At 40.5% G+C, this 15,904-nt stretch overlaps 1 protein-coding gene across 1 annotated transcript in view; it reads left to right on the forward strand.

Annotated features, from left to right (window-relative positions):
- The first annotated feature begins 10,205 nt into the window (after window positions 1-10,205).
- LOC128738051 (ecdysone-induced protein 75B-like) overlaps window positions 10,206-15,904 on the forward strand; it is a 134,197-nt gene continuing 128,498 nt past the window's right edge. The window contains exon 1 of the mRNA XM_053832870.1: window positions 10,206-10,840. The gene's annotated coding sequence lies outside the window, so the exon portion shown is untranslated. The remainder of the gene's footprint in view (window positions 10,841-15,904) is intronic.

Genomic DNA, 15,904 nt, shown 5'->3' on the forward strand with positions numbered 1-15,904 from the left:
CTTCACGATTACCTCTCGTGGGCTTTGGATCTCTATTAGTTTGCTGTCATCTAATGAATAGGGTAAGCTGGTTGTCTCTGAAGTTACCAAGGTTGTTACCATGTACACTTACCTTAAACTAATGTTTTGGAATAAGCTCTATGAATCATCAGTCAGCCTTTTCAAAGGCAATGCGGAACTTCAAATTATTTCATTTCTTCGCTAAGCAAAATAGTTTTTTAACCAGGATTCCTCCTTATTAAATAAACCAGAAACCCTTTCCTGCAAATAAAGCAAAAGGTGATGCTATCTATCAGCTGCAATTTTTTAGGAGTCCAAAACCCAATGTGGTTAATATTTTGTAAGGCGCTAGTACTTATTATAAGCTAGACAATCATTAAAAATCTGCTGATTTGTCAGAAGATTATTGAGGAATCACAACGAGTGAATAGTACCGCAGGCTTTTCGTGATCTGCACTAGCATTTTATTGCATCAACTTTACGTAGTCAAATATCATCAACTTTACTGAATCAAAATGTACCCGAAAAACTATTGCTAAACATAATCAATCACGTGGTAAGGCTTGCGGTGCTTATTTGAGACACTCATATCCGAGCATTTTTGTTTTTGACATACTTTTGGCATTTGCGAGTAGCGTATTTCGATTCAAAGCAAAAAATCATGCGAAATTGATAATTTCATTTACAGTTTTTTCAAATGTTCCACCGTGATCCATCATGACATACATATGAAATGGAACTCACTATATTGCAGTACGTAAAGTGGTTGAGATTGGCTGCGCATACCTGCGCCCTTTTAAAATAAAGCCCCTTAAAAATTGATTGAAAATTAGACAAAAGCTGGAGTAGCTCGAAAACCAAGAAAGGTAGAGCTGCAATTCTTTCGGCAAAATGGTGCATTTTCATACTATGTTAAACTTCGTTGAAGATCAAAATTGCGTAGAAGTCGAAATAACCAGAAAAAATTAGAAAAACTGGTATTAAGGGGACATATTAGTTTGTAGCACTATAACTTCTTTCCCTTAAGAGATAGAAGTTTTCTTTCTTCGACAAAAACTCCTTAAATAACATTTTGTACAACTTTTTCGTGAGCTTTGTTTATTTTTGGCTTTAAATAAAAAAGTTAAATTGATTATTTATTAACCCACCCCCATGCATTTTTTTTGGTATAACAAAAAAGTACTTCAAAGATTAAGACACAAATTCCGAAAACTTAGTAGTTTCTGCGTGAAAGCTGATGTTCGCCTTTTTTTGAAGCCATCCCACTGTATGGCGAATCGTTATTACCCTTTCTATCCGAAAGAGTTCAAATTCAAAAGCGACTATGAGGTAAAAAATAAATGAAGGTTATATTGTAACTCTTTTGTCTTAACCGAATGACTGAACCTACGCAAACGATTTTAGAAGCAAACCAACGCCACAATTTCCCCAGAACTTTTCATCAAGTAGCGTGTAAATTGAAGCATTATTCAACCTACTACTTTTGCATAAATATTTCGTTTTTAATACTCAATACCATTGCAATACATATTATATTAAATTGAAATATTGTATATATTTAATGATCCTTCGATTTTTGTCTGTTATTATTAGAAGTACCCAAAGATAATAATTATATGAAACAAGTGTTTCAGCTACAAATTATTTCACTTTTTTAAACACATCGCCTCTCCTACGCTCTGCGTATCGATGAATAAAAATAACGAGCCTAAATGAAAGTAGAACTTTGTACAGAACCAGTCAACCGTGCTGTGCACTTTGTGCACCTATAGTAGTAGTCTAGGCAGTAGGGCGATGCAACTTCACAACAGCCCCCATTCCAGCGAATTTCATTCTGTCTGTCAATGTTTCCCTGATTTTCCTGTATTGACTTAGTTCAGCATGGCCGATGTTCGCATGCGGATCGTACCTACTACAATCAGTGTATGGCGTGATGCACCAGGCACTGCATGATGATGATGATGGTGATGATGATGATGCATCAAGTTGGCCTTGGCGGTTGGGCCATACAACTAGTAGAGCAGCGGCAGCAAAGCTACGGTTCAGCCATCGAACAAGTCATCGTTTCCTAGCCAACTGCTCCAGAGAATGCCGTGCAGTGCCAGGCCCAGGGCCAGCCGTCGTCAGACGGTGATGTGCTGATGTGTGCGCAGTCAGTGGTGAAGGACTTTCCCACTGGAGTGTGAAATATGTAACTATCGCCCCCTTTCGAATGTTGAGTTTTTTTTAATTCTGTTGTATTCTCGCGTGCCTGCTTTATTGTATCAGTCGTGCGCGCTTCCTCACACTCCCTTTTGTTGATGATTCGGGTTTCCAATTTATACTGCATAGTGTTTAATTGTATGATTCACGATGGTTAGAGCTTACCCGTCGCCGGTACTCGGCGAAACGGACAGATGTACGAATGTACAAACGAATGAACATACAAAAAATACAAAAAAATAAGTAGGTCAACAAACAGCGAACGCTCCTCTCTTCGTCAAAACATAATTAAAAACCTGCATCCTGCGGTAATGGATTATAGTTCCGCTCGCTTGCCTGCATCGGAAGCTAAGCGCGTCTGGCGCGGCACGGCCAGACAGTTTGGCAGAAGTGCACAAAAAATATTCCGTCGGAGGATCTATGAGGCAAAACATGGCATAGGCTATACTTCGAAACGAAACGCTAACAAGTAAGATTGCCGCAGCGCAATATATGAATAATAAAACAAAGTTTCATTGAAGCTAAGAATTGAAATTGTGAAGTTTTTCTTAAAGCATATTTAAAAATTGTTTCTAAAATAGTTTCTTTCAATGAACAAAAAATGGGCAGCGAACATAGAAACCGACTTAGATAATACCAGACTTATTGAATTAAGCTGTTTTGAGATGAGAATCAAAATTATTCTTCAAAATAATCAATCAATCTAATGTCTACTCAGCCATTTTGATCCTGAAGTTTGTTAGGGCTAATCCCAACCACACATCTCGTATGCATTAATATTTCCGATGTGTGATGATTTACTAATGAAGTCAGATATTTGAATATTTTTTCAACTCTTTTACTCACGGGTGTGAAAATGTCATAATTTAGCGAACCAAACACACACACAAGATGGCGAGAATTTTGGAGTAACCGATTCGTCCATAGTTCGCTATGGAGAAAAATCGCCAAGTGATGACAGGTTCCTGCATGTCAAATACAAGTGTAACTAAAGAAATTTAAAATTTTAGTTTCATTACAAACCCCTGAAAAATGTGGCTATTAATAACTGTCTTTGGAAAGGTTGACTTTATCATTTCTCGACTATCGTTTTATTTGACATTGACAGTTAAAGGGAAAGAAACCTATCAAGTCATGGTGAGTCAGATCTACATTACGAAGAAAGTAATATGCCATTTTCTGTATAGTCTGCTGGATTACGCCGTTTTAAGTTCCATTCGTAGCAATTGAAAAAGATAGTAATCCATTAAACTTTAAAATAAAAGGGCACACCCGCAGAAAATTTTCAAACAAACATAAACGTTTTTTTTACATAAAAATAAATTACATAAAAAAGATTGAGTCTACCGACCCAGTTGATCGGCTTTTCGCCGATAATTTTCATTCGACCACGCGGTTGCTTCGCGGAGACTCGCCAAACCATGGCACCGAATCGAACGAAACACCACCAGGAGTCACGAAGGCATTGACCATCTACGATATGTAGTATCGACGCGTGACCGGGCACGCGCATGCTATGATGCCAGGCTTGCAGTGCAGCCTGGATGCACCGTCCGTCACAGCCTGCCACGACGACGACAATACGGCCAGATGCGATTACATTAGGTGTTGCCGAAACGGGGCTATAGCGAGAAATTCCGTTCCTGCGCGGTCGCAGCCTGCTCGGTTGTTGGCATGTGACGTACATCTTCCCGGTTTCCACATGGTCGATGTCCCCAATAATGATTGTGTTTTGTTTTTTTTGTCCGTCCGAAACTTGAATGTTTCCTGCTGCCACGTGTTTTTCGAGCGAAAAAATCATTTGAATTTCGCCGCCAGTAATAGACGTCTGATTACGGGAATTAATTCACAAACTGCGATTCCTCGGAATGCTACATAATGAATCACCTCGTCGCGGGTATGAGCGATGGAGTATTGAGCTTAATGTCGGACTACGTTGGAAGGATAATTTCGAAAAGCGTCGAGACGTCTGTTCTCTAGACAACAGGCGGGCACTGCAGCACGGTTTCTCATCCCTGAGCTTCTATTTATCAAGTGACATCCACCGGAGGTGGAAGATGGGAGTGTAGTTTGGCTGCGAGAAACAAGGTTGTCGAATGAGTCCGACATTGTGGATAAAGTTCATATTGGCCACAACTCCCAAAATCAAGTCGTGAGTCAATTCTCACTTCAAGTTTTGACAGACAAAACATTGAACATCACCCAGTGTGCCGTCGTGGATAGCCGTCGTAACCAATGCAGTTGCTTTCAGGTTCGTCTACCAGCAGTGGAGCACAATAGAAGCATCAATAGCAGGCATAAAACAGACACCATCCACCACCAGAAGGACCAGTCAGAGCGTTATAAAAATAATAATGCACATGCCGACGAAGTAAAACGGAGGGTGAAGGAACGCACAAGCGGGTTTTCACAAGGAACGAAAACCTTCTACGAGACAGGATGGCAAACGATGCTAGCGAGAACTCGTTTTTAGAGGCGGACTTCCAAGGGCAAGGACATATCAAACATGCGCAGTTGCGCTCTGTCTAGTACTCTCGTGGTGTACATTTAAGCTGCACATTTTTCCTATATACATAACCTCTATTAAGTGTAGCAACGTTTAGGGAACTGCTTTGCGGTAGACAGGGAATCTCACACCCGGCCGGCGACCTACTCTGCTCGCATGGAAGAAGACGTAGGTCGTGGTAGCGACGGCGATGCGATGGCAGTGGCAGCGTTGACGGCGACTAGGGCCCAGTGTATGGGGACGAATACAATAGCGACTTTAGTGGAGAAAGAGAGCGGGAGAGCAGAGCTTCCTCATCCCTGCGCTGCACTTTGTTAATACCCGACGATAGTCTGGAATGCACAATGTTGTGAGGGATCGGTTCTATGCTGACTGACTGATTTGCGCCACTAATTTGAGCACGGTAGGGTGAGGTATTGCCGCGGGGGTGAGCTCTCGTAACGGGGACCAAGAGGCAGACTTATGAAGCAGGTTCAAATGTCATTGATTCGGGGCTTATGTAGACAGTATACAATTCGACTCAATGAGGTCAAAAAATATGTCCAGTTTTTTCCTGGTTGGCAATGTTCGTTGCTACGGAAATTCGTGGTCAGAATGGTTTTCTGATTGATAATTGAAGCTTAATTTTCTCCGATTGTTTATAAGTGGTAATAAATTCTGTCAATATAAATCACAAACTCAAAAAGCTTGCTTCGAAGTAATGGTAAAGCTGTTTGCATTAGTCACAGCAAATCGATCTAAATAAAGAAAAGTAAATAAAGAAAACTAGTTGACATTTTTCCAAATATTACACAGCTCATGATTGAAATCCAGACCTACTTATGATATTACTACTTACTTGCGGAGCAATAACACAAACAGCAGAGTCATCATACCACTAATGTCTGGCCGACTTCTGCGCCTACTATGTACCAAAAAAGACGGCCCATTTCGGTGTCAGGGAAAATTGAAGCACAGTTCTGAGAATGGTTTAGCGGGAATAGTGATAAACTTTCGCACCACGGGTGGACAGAACTATGTCGCAAAAGTCTAACATTAAATTTAAATAGTTCAACATTAATTCACTTTTTATAGATTTTTTGGTCGTTATTTAAAACAAACTTATTAAATAAAAGAATTGGTGTAAATTCTCGAATAAAGCAATCCCAAGAAGCAATTCTAAATCCACTTGATTTTACTTATATAATTTGTAATTCATTTATATGGGAGCCCCCCCTCCTAAAACGATAAGGGGTCCTAATTCACCCCTTACCCAAAAACACCCACATGTAAAATTTTGTTCCATTTGCTTGATTAGTTCTCGAGTTATGCAGAAATTTGTGTTTCATTTGTATGGGAGCCCCCCCTCTTAGAGGGAGGAAGGGTCTCTAACCATCATAAGAACCTTCCCTGGCCCCGTAAACCCCTATATGCACATTTTCACCCCGATCGGTTCAGTAGTTTTCGATTTTATAAGGAACATTGGGATAGACAGACAGACAGAAATCCATTTTTATAGGTATAGATTTGTATGGGAGCCCCCCTCTTAGTGGGGGAAGGGGTCTTTTGCCATCGAGAGAACCTTTCCTGGTTCCAAAAACCCCTACATGCAAATTTTCACGCCGATCGGTTCAGTAGTTTTCGATTCTCTAAGGAACATAGGGACAGACAGACGGACAGAAATCCATTTTTATAGGTATAGATTAAAACGTTAGCATTATGACCAATTAGATTTATTGCTGCTATTATGAAGAATATGAGAATTAAACACCTGTCACAAGAAGAAACTAAAATGATTTTGTTAGAAATTGACATTAACTAACTGATTTGCAAAGTTTCGATGGCTGGTTGATTTTATCCACCTATCATATCAATATGCACGATAAAGTTTAATGCACATATGCTGCAAACCAACGGTGAATGCTGAAAATTTACTAATTATTTTATGGGATATTTTATTATGGTCAATATAAACCAATATAAGTTTTCTTCTCATTGATGTATTTATAAGCTAACAAAGCTGGTGGACTGATTCAGGTTGTCACCACAGCAAGGGACGGGTTACGGGACACAATTAGCACCCATTGTTACCGTGTGAATCATCTCCTCCTGCTTCACCAATTTTTTGGTAAATACCTTGTAAAATAATTGTTTAAAGAGTACTTTATCTTCCACTAGAATGCAAAGGGGATATCATCCCACCATTATCACAATAGATCAACGATACTGGTCGCAGTGATACAGTCCATACAGGAAAAAAATCATCCCACAATTGCAGAAAATTTTGTAAAAATCTTTTTCTAGATTCCAGAGAATAATTACTGATATTTTTATAAAAAAGTTTGTTCTAATGTTCTTCTGTTAATGTTCATTTCATGAATTTGTTTCTTTTTGGGCAAAAATTGACGATGCCACGATACGATGCTTTCATACTATTCTGCGAATGCTTGTTACACGTTTCGTCGAAGTATGAATATAGCCCTACGGTCGATCCCGATGATATTGATGTTATTGATACTACGACCAGTATCGTTGATCTCTTGTGATATCGCCCGGGTGTTTGCTGTATGACTCGCACTACATTTTTTTGCAATAATCGCTATTGAGTATTTCGAGTCGAAGTTTGCCTGATCAGAAAGCATTTTATGGTCGTGACCGTGAGTACAATGAATACAAGTTTCACGTGCACCATTTATGGTCCGTATTTAGTGAAATTCGGACGGAGCGTGACGATGGGTATGCCTTTTCGCTTAGTTTATAATGAGAACTGTTTTTATTGAACCGGTGGTTCTACAATTGATGAAGGAATGGTAGGGGAAAGTAATGAAGAATTTTTGAATGGAGGGAAAAGAGTGGAAAGCTAAGGGGGGAGGGGGTTATTGGTAGCTACGCTCAAGAAGTTGTCGTTGTGACTACTATCTTTTGTCCAATGCTGAAAGGTGCATGAGTCGAACCAAGTTTTAATCTAAGATTATTACCGGGATTCGAACCCACAACACCCGCTAGGGCATGTGGCTAGCTGGTACTTGTACCTTTGAACCATAGAGGTGCTTTGTCAATGAGAACTGCCCTCATGAGGTAGTTGCTTAACCATCGAAGCATGCACGGAGGGACTCCACTCAAGAAATTTTCCCGGCACTTATACAAATTTTGTAGGAGCTAGCAGAATTAAATTGATGGAATTTACACTGAATTGAAAAGTATGTTCATGAATGCTCAAACATAATGGTGGTTTTAAATTTTTGCTACATCACAAATAGGAGGCTGTTGGGAGAGGTTGGTATGGGCTGTAAAATCAACCCTGGCACGTGGTCCTTCAGAGTACAAGCTGGACGACAAATCCTTTTTTACTCTATTAATAGCAGTTATAACCATGATCAGTACCGCATAATCATTTTAGATATAATCATCATCAAATTTAGATAAGGTAGTTGAACTGAGGTAATCTCCGAAGTAGCTTTGTTTTAAATTTTAATGTGTTATTCATGTTTTGCAGAATACGATGGATCCATTTTTCTCTGACTAATAAATTTAAATTGACTATAAAATGAGAATATACATTGATAAGAGTCAAAATTCAGTGTCTCTCTCGACCACTGTGCGTAGTGTACTGTGTGTGGTGAAGGGATAATATTAAGGGGAAATTTTATACACAAAAAGTAAAGTGTCTACACCCTGAACATGGAGATTTGACATTATATGCTTCTTAGCGTATTGGACTGGGATCCTGCGTTGATTCGGCAAACATTGGATCGTTTGAATTACGATACCGGTATCATACGCTCTACCCCACAACCAGACCAGCCAGGAAGTGTACACAATTCGGTTTAAAATATCGGCCGACTTAGGAAATAAATAACCAAGAAATAAAAAAAATATCCTCCAAGAGACGGCAGCATATATGTGAAGGAAAAATCTACTTTTTGAGTTTGCTGTAAGTACTTTAGGGCTCGGGAGAGCAGCACGATTAAGGACATACCATCCAACCCTGACACCGGGCCGGGAGAATCGGAGTATCCTTGAGAAACGACGAAGTTCAAAGCAACCCGGAATCGGTTCGGATTCGAGAAAAGCCATTTCTTTCTCTCTTGCTCTCGCTCCCGCTCTCGGGTTGTTATGTAGTTATTGCATGCTTGCATCGTTTGATACTCTTGTTTCCCGTTCCGTTTAGGATACCCACCGGCTAGAATGCTCACAGAAGGAAGGACGACAGGCGACACGTGCGACGAGAGGAGCGCATATAATCATTGCCATCGAACCAATGTTGCAGCCGTGATATTGAAATTTTGCGACGCGCATAGCAGGCGGTGCGGAAGGTCGCCGAAGGTAATGACCGTGAGGTAGGGTAGGGTCATGGCGAGGCAAGCATGGCAAACTATAGTGGAAGGGCCACCGTTGCACTGGCTGATGTAAATCCTTAACGATGAATCTTCCTACCAGTGAACAAAATATCTCTACTGAATGATGCTCGAAAATCATGTCCGCATCTCGTTGATTTAGGCGAATCTGTCTCTGTACGAGAATATAAAAATACACAGATCAAAGTCCACCCAATCTGTTGACCCTGAGAGATCGCAAATACCGCCAGCTAATCTAGCAGCATTAGTTTATGCTAATTTTAAACCCATAAGCTACACTTGAGAGTTCCAAAACTACTGCGCAATTCACATCTACCTAGCGTGAGCGGCTGAAACGCTACCCCACATGAAGAATTCACCACATCCAACCAAAAATCCACCACAAAACAAACGAAAACAGTCCAATCAGCCGAATATTTGTAAACAACTTCCGCCTTCAGTGAGACAAAGCAACGATGCTAGTGCATAGCTTAGCTACCCAGAGCACCAGAGTGGAGACGCCAGTCCGGCAGTAGACGCGCCGGCGATCTGCTATAGGTCAGCGCGAAGGTTTGCCTCCAAAGTACGCGATGATGCAACTGGCGAAACAATAAAGTACGCTTACATCTTGCAGCTTCGCTTCCTTTCGCTTTTCCCAGCGAAAGAAAAGTAAAATTCTTTCCACTACAAACTTGCACCGCGCTCCGATCCCGGCTGCCGTGGCGGGGTGAGTGAGTGCCCACACTACTGTCACTCCCGGGTTTATTTAATGATAGTTGGGTTGGTAGAATGTTAGTGCTCCCGAAAACCCCCCTCGGCGATCTGCCGGTCGCGGTCCGACGGAACAACACCACACCACTCACTCGGTGGGATTCTTATGTACATATTCCCGCACGGAGACTATCACGGAGAGACCGGTGCTGAGCGAACCGAACGCGAGAGCAAACCGGCCAAGTTCTCTCCGGGTATGTTGTTTTGCCAATGCCGCTGCCGTCGTTGTCGTCGTCGTCTGCTCCGTAAAAGTGCCGGGACCGGAATGTTTGTTGGGTCGGTCAGACTGTGTGGTGGTACATCACCTATTCATTCTCAATGAAAGCGACAGTAAAGGGAAATCTTTTGGGTGAATTGGTTGGTACTTTGGTTGGTCTTGCCGAGTGACGGTTCGCGTCTTGCCCTTTTCCTTCTAGAATACACTTGTAATAAACACAGTTGAGGATTTCTTTTGCCGTTTGACGCGCGTTTGTTGGGTTGTTTTTTGAAAGATTTGACTTTTGTCATCCCGAAAACGTGCAGCTCGCCTTTGCCGAAAGCCGGACGGACTACCTACTAGGATAACACACAGTGCTAATCAGTTTCAGCGGCAAGAACTAAGTGAGTGAAATAATTTCTCCCAGGATATTCAGCAAAGCTGATCGGTTTGTGCAGCGGGCTCCCTGCAGGGAGCAGCGTTTGGCCTTGGACTTTTATGGACTGTACTCTTCCGTGTGCGTTGGAGACTTGAAATCGATCTCCCCGCACACTTGGACCGGATTTGTTGTGTACTGTGCAAGTGCTAGAGCGAGCTGATATGCTAATTAGACGACACGTTCGACTGCTGTTCTAGAAAATACATACACTAAAGTCGCGCGGCGTATGCCTACGTCAATCAGTGTAAACACAAACGGCTGCTCGTTGGATAAACCGCAGGGTGACGGTGGGATCAAGCAGCAGCAGCAGCAGCAGCGGTGTCAGAAAGTGCCTACTACGATCGTTGTTGGTTTGCTATCGAGCTGCTAGAGATACGGATAGACCTACCCACCACCCGCCGAGGAGAAAGGTGATGTGTGTTCTCTGTTTGTTGCCGATTCTTTTGCCTTCCAAATATGTTGAAGATCGTGAAAGGTGTCGAGAGTACGGGGCTGCGGAAGGGGTTGTGGTGGGAAGTGTGGTTTTTGATAAGGGCGAATGCCAAAATAATAACAGCACAAAAAATGGGCCGGCAGGGCTGAAGTTAAAAAGGGTGGTGGAAAGTCGTTTAGAAAAGTTTTTCTTCGATACTCCGTGCTGCAGGAAAAAGTTGCAGATGCTATTCTGTAGATTAAGCTGATTAATTCATTAGAAAAAGTGATTGATTTGCTTCCTGGTTTATTGGAAAAGTTTTAAAATTCAAAATGTCCAGTCATCTCACAAAAGGACCAAACCATGTTTGGTCAGCAGTTTATCATGTTCCACTGTATAGAGACAGATTTGTGGCCTTTCAAGGTCCTGAGATACAAATACTACTGAACCGTTGTCGGCTGTGACCTTGTAGTATAACAAAATGCCAAGCTACTTCATGAGAGAGACACAATGCATACATGTATTATAGAAACGTTGGAAAATGTAGCAATTAGGATTGGTAAATTATTTTGTACTTATGGGTAATTCTCAATACCAAATTTGTTTAACTGTAAAATTGGGACTGTGAAATATATGTGTATTAAAGTTCCTCTAAGTTCGAAGCAGATAATGATAACGCCTGCAAATTAAACGTTACAATAATAGACAAATGGTAGAATTAAATTAAAAGGTTCCCTTCTCAACTTTCTCCATTCTTTTTGCTAATCACAAATACATTGAAATATACGTGAATCCTGAAAATGTCACCAAATCAGAAAAGATTTTATTTACTAATTAAGGATGGATTTCAGAAGCAGGGTCATTATACGTTTGTATGTGGAACATGGCAGCAGAAATAAAAAGTCTAAGGATTTTCAGAGGCATGGACACAAGACATACGCTATTAATACAGACGTCAAGAATAACGGTCGTGGGATATAACGGGCACATGGCCGAATAGACATGACAACTATTGAATATTAAATAAGAATATTTTACGCACAATTAATCTCTTTTAAACTTGTGTTTCAAACTAACTTTATGATTGTGTGACATTGTCGAAACACCGTCTGAAATGCTGTCGTAGAAAACTGGATTTCAAATAGTAGAATAACATAAAATGCATAAGATTATTTTACGAAAGAACTACTAATGAAAAACACCCGAATCATAAAAATCTGTCGAAAACGCATTCTGTTAGAACTATGACTTTCAACATTTTCTTTCCGGTGCTTTCAATCAGATTTACCGATTCTTTTTTTTCACAAAACAAAAAACTCTAATCTGTGTTTTCTGTTTTGATACTAGTACAAAACAACTCACGTCTCGTCATTTATAGTAGAGCAATGACGAATGAAGGAGATATACGTGCCCTCGTTTTGGTTAGAATACGGTATGTTGCCTATTCAAATGCGTGTCCATTCGGCCCATTCAGCCATCGGTTTCGTGTCTTCGACTCGTGTTTATTGGATTTCGTTTTGATTTCTGCTCAAACTTAAGAAAATACCTTTCAGGTAAGGCATGAATCATTAAAATCGATTTGTTGGTTAAAAAGTTGTGAATTTTTAGAGAAGCTCTCACAGCAAAAATGGGCATAATTTATGTATCATAAACGTAACGGTTTTCATGCCATCTGCAACATATATGCATAGTTTATTGGGAATACAAATTAATGCGACTCATTTATTTCAGAAGCAAAATTAATTAACAGACTAATTAAAATAATGTCCGTTGCTTGTAATTACTTATTACCATCCCTCCGGCAACGCCTGAGTTCCGTTTAGAAAAAATGTTTCGTCTTTTGAGCCAATTAGATCAGTTTTGAGCCAATTTTCGACTTCCTCGAAGGAAGCAAAGTCATACTGTATCCATCTGAATAACCAGCTTGTGAAAATATCTTAGTTGAGTGTTTCTGATTTCGCGACTTTTGCTGTATGAGGTCGAGTATTGTCATGCTGCAGAATAATTTTTCGTGACTTTACGCATATTCTGGCATTTTTTTCGTAATGCACTACTCCAGCGATTTAGTTTTAGTTTGCATCGATCGCCCGTAATGAAATCGGTTGGTTTAAGCAACTCATAATACGTAGCACTCACTTAGTCCCAAAATGTAAATGATTATTTGCACTGGCGTGCCAAGAGGGGGGCCACCACCATTTCAAATCTTTCTTTTCCTTACGAAAATTGGTAATTTTGAAAGTACTACGTTCAGTATGCTTTTTGCAGAACAAACACGTATATTTGCGTCTAAATATTTGAGGTTTTCTAAATGGAAATAACGTGTGCATGAAAAAAAAATTTCGACTAATTTCGATAAAAATCAAACTATAAAAGGTAACTCAATGGAACAAATTTTCCTCAATTTCTACGTTTATTGATCTTCTCCGTTTTCGCCGCAAAACTATTGGAGCAGGTCGTCCGTTTGAGGTTCACCCAAAAATGTTCTAGCGGTCGCAGTTGGGGGATATCGTGAGGATTGGCGATCTTCGGTACAGCGTTTATCTTCAGCCGGTTCATCTTCTCCAGTTATCCCTTGGTATAATGGACCAACACCAGGTTCGGCCAAAAGAACAAATCCTCATTCGCGTGATACTTATTGATGAAGCCGGTAACTTACGGCAAGTACTTCATGCTGTATATCTCCCCGTTCACTGCAAACCCCAAAGGAAATAACACCCACCGGCTTGAACATTCCCTTCTTGCTAATAGTCAGCCGCAAAAGAACCTTCTTCGGGAACTTGATGTGGGAGATATATTTGACGTCATGGCTAACCTCCTTGGTGGGGACGGAAACAACCCGGTCCCCTGCCAGTCGTTGCCGTCCAGCGTTGAGTAGGTCTCTTCATCATTAGATCGACGTCACTCTTCGCTGGAAATGTACTTCACCAGCACCCTCTGCCAAGTGATTGCCTGCCGCTCAGACACGGACGGCTTCGACTCAGGCTCCCGCATAAAAATTTCCATTTTGGTAAGGTACTTCTTGACCGTTTGCTCCAACCTCCCAACTCAAGGTGTGAAACGATGAGGCAACCTTGCTCTCGGTCTAACTCTTCAGCTTCTGCTGCACTTTCGCAGCACCGTCGGCCGGTTCGACATTCTCGCTTTTCTCCAGATGTAGTAGGATGTAAATCCGACTGTATCCGGTGGGTACGAAGTGCATGGTGATCCCCTACTTCTTCGCTCCGGGGTGGAGCTGATAGTACGAACAAAGCATCGAGTGTAGTTGCTTGGCTGTCTTTGCCATGGCTGCCGTCAATTTCGCATTTTATTCCTTTAGGGTTAAAGCAGAACTCATTCCTAGTTACAATGCAACAAAAAATCTATTTATTTATTGTCTTTGTGTCAGTAGTTGCTCGCACATCTTCATACGGCATTCATTTACCTTGCATTTGAATCGTTCTCATGGATGTTAACTTCACAGGAATTGCGATTATGCAGGAACTCCACCAGCATTTGAGTCGGAGCTTCATCGAGTAATGCCCCCTATTCTTCCTCTTCGAAGTTTTATGCCTGTCTAGAGTTGGGCTTATCTTCAACACTGAAATCGTCGAATTCGTAGAGTTGGAGCTTGCTTACTATAAACGTCCACAAGCATTCTTCACAGTGTTTTCTTCCAATTAAAGCTTGCCGTAAATACCGTTTAGTTCACAACAGTGAACAACAAGGTTTATGCACGAAACAAAAAGCGCTACAAACTGAATGTTATTGAGTAATGTTAACCCTCACTGAAACCTTTGAAGTTAACCGTCCTATGACCTATAGCCAGAGCCATCTCTTAAAAATGAACTAAAGTAATTTGTACATCCAATAGTGGGAGGGCTTTTTTGTGTCGCCAAAAACGAATATTTTTGTGAGTACCAGAGTGAGTGAGTAGAAAATCTGTTGACTTTTAATTAATAAACAATAAATACCAGAGAGGACCGGCATCGTCGAAACAAACAAATGAAACAGATCTTCTCATTTTAAAAGCGAATGCCGATTTGCAATTAAAGGTGTCGGGCCCTGGTACCACAATCTAAATCTCATTCCTCCTGTACATATTCCGTCCTGCATAGTTGAGTTCTGCCCAAAAATGTTTTGGTAAGAGTTCAAATTTTCAAAATAAAGGGTAAGTGGGAATGACAAAAGCCACTGTTTGATTCGGGTTTACTAAAATTCTAGTAACTCTGCGCTATGCGCACGGTTGTCCGCACTAGTAATGATTATAATCCAATCGTTTGATGCTATCTATTCCTATTCCACCTCGCCCGAACGTGTTTTGTCTTGTCTGTTTCCATATCCATGAGCTGCAACCGTCAAGGCAGGAAAATAATACCCAATATCCCACATATAGATTTGGAAAGTTAAGAAATCATATAGAACTTAAAATAAAACTTCAAAAAATACAAGATTAGAAAAATTTTAAGTAAATTTTCAAGACTGGTACCAATTTTAAAAACCAAACTCAACATTCTGATGCTGTCCAATCCTGTTCCTCCCTCTCTGTTTTTTGAGCTTTTGCAACATTGAAAATAGTATATGACTTCGACGCGGTACCTAATTATTAAAAATCATAATGCGCGTCCATTGATTCGAACGGAGAAGGAGGCGTATGATCGTTGATTTTATAAGGCTGCATTGCATTGCGATGACAGTGGATAACAATGCGTCTCCATCGACAACAAACATATGTAGACGCATGGTTATTTGAATATTCAAAATATTTTGTTATACATACATTTTTCCTTTGAGTATGTCCCGATGTGATGGTCAGGAAAACTCAATCATACAAATGTCGAAATGTTTCGTTTCGATTTATGTAAAACAAAGTTTTATATTTTCCTTTATCCTTTATAGCAAGTATTCATATGTATTCATATACATACACTGATAACAATAGACACGGCTTTACCTTAGGAACTGACACATGAATTTAATGTGCAAATATTCTTAATTTTGTTTCATATGCCAACAATTCGGGTATCAAAAGTTTGGCCTTTGATTTAACGTGAAATGAAATATTTCATAAGCAAAACACCTTAAA

The sequence above is a fragment of the Sabethes cyaneus genome, chromosome 2, assembly GCF_943734655.1.
Source record: "Sabethes cyaneus chromosome 2, idSabCyanKW18_F2, whole genome shotgun sequence".
In the NCBI taxonomy this organism is placed as follows: Eukaryota; Metazoa; Arthropoda; class Insecta; order Diptera; family Culicidae; genus Sabethes; species Sabethes cyaneus.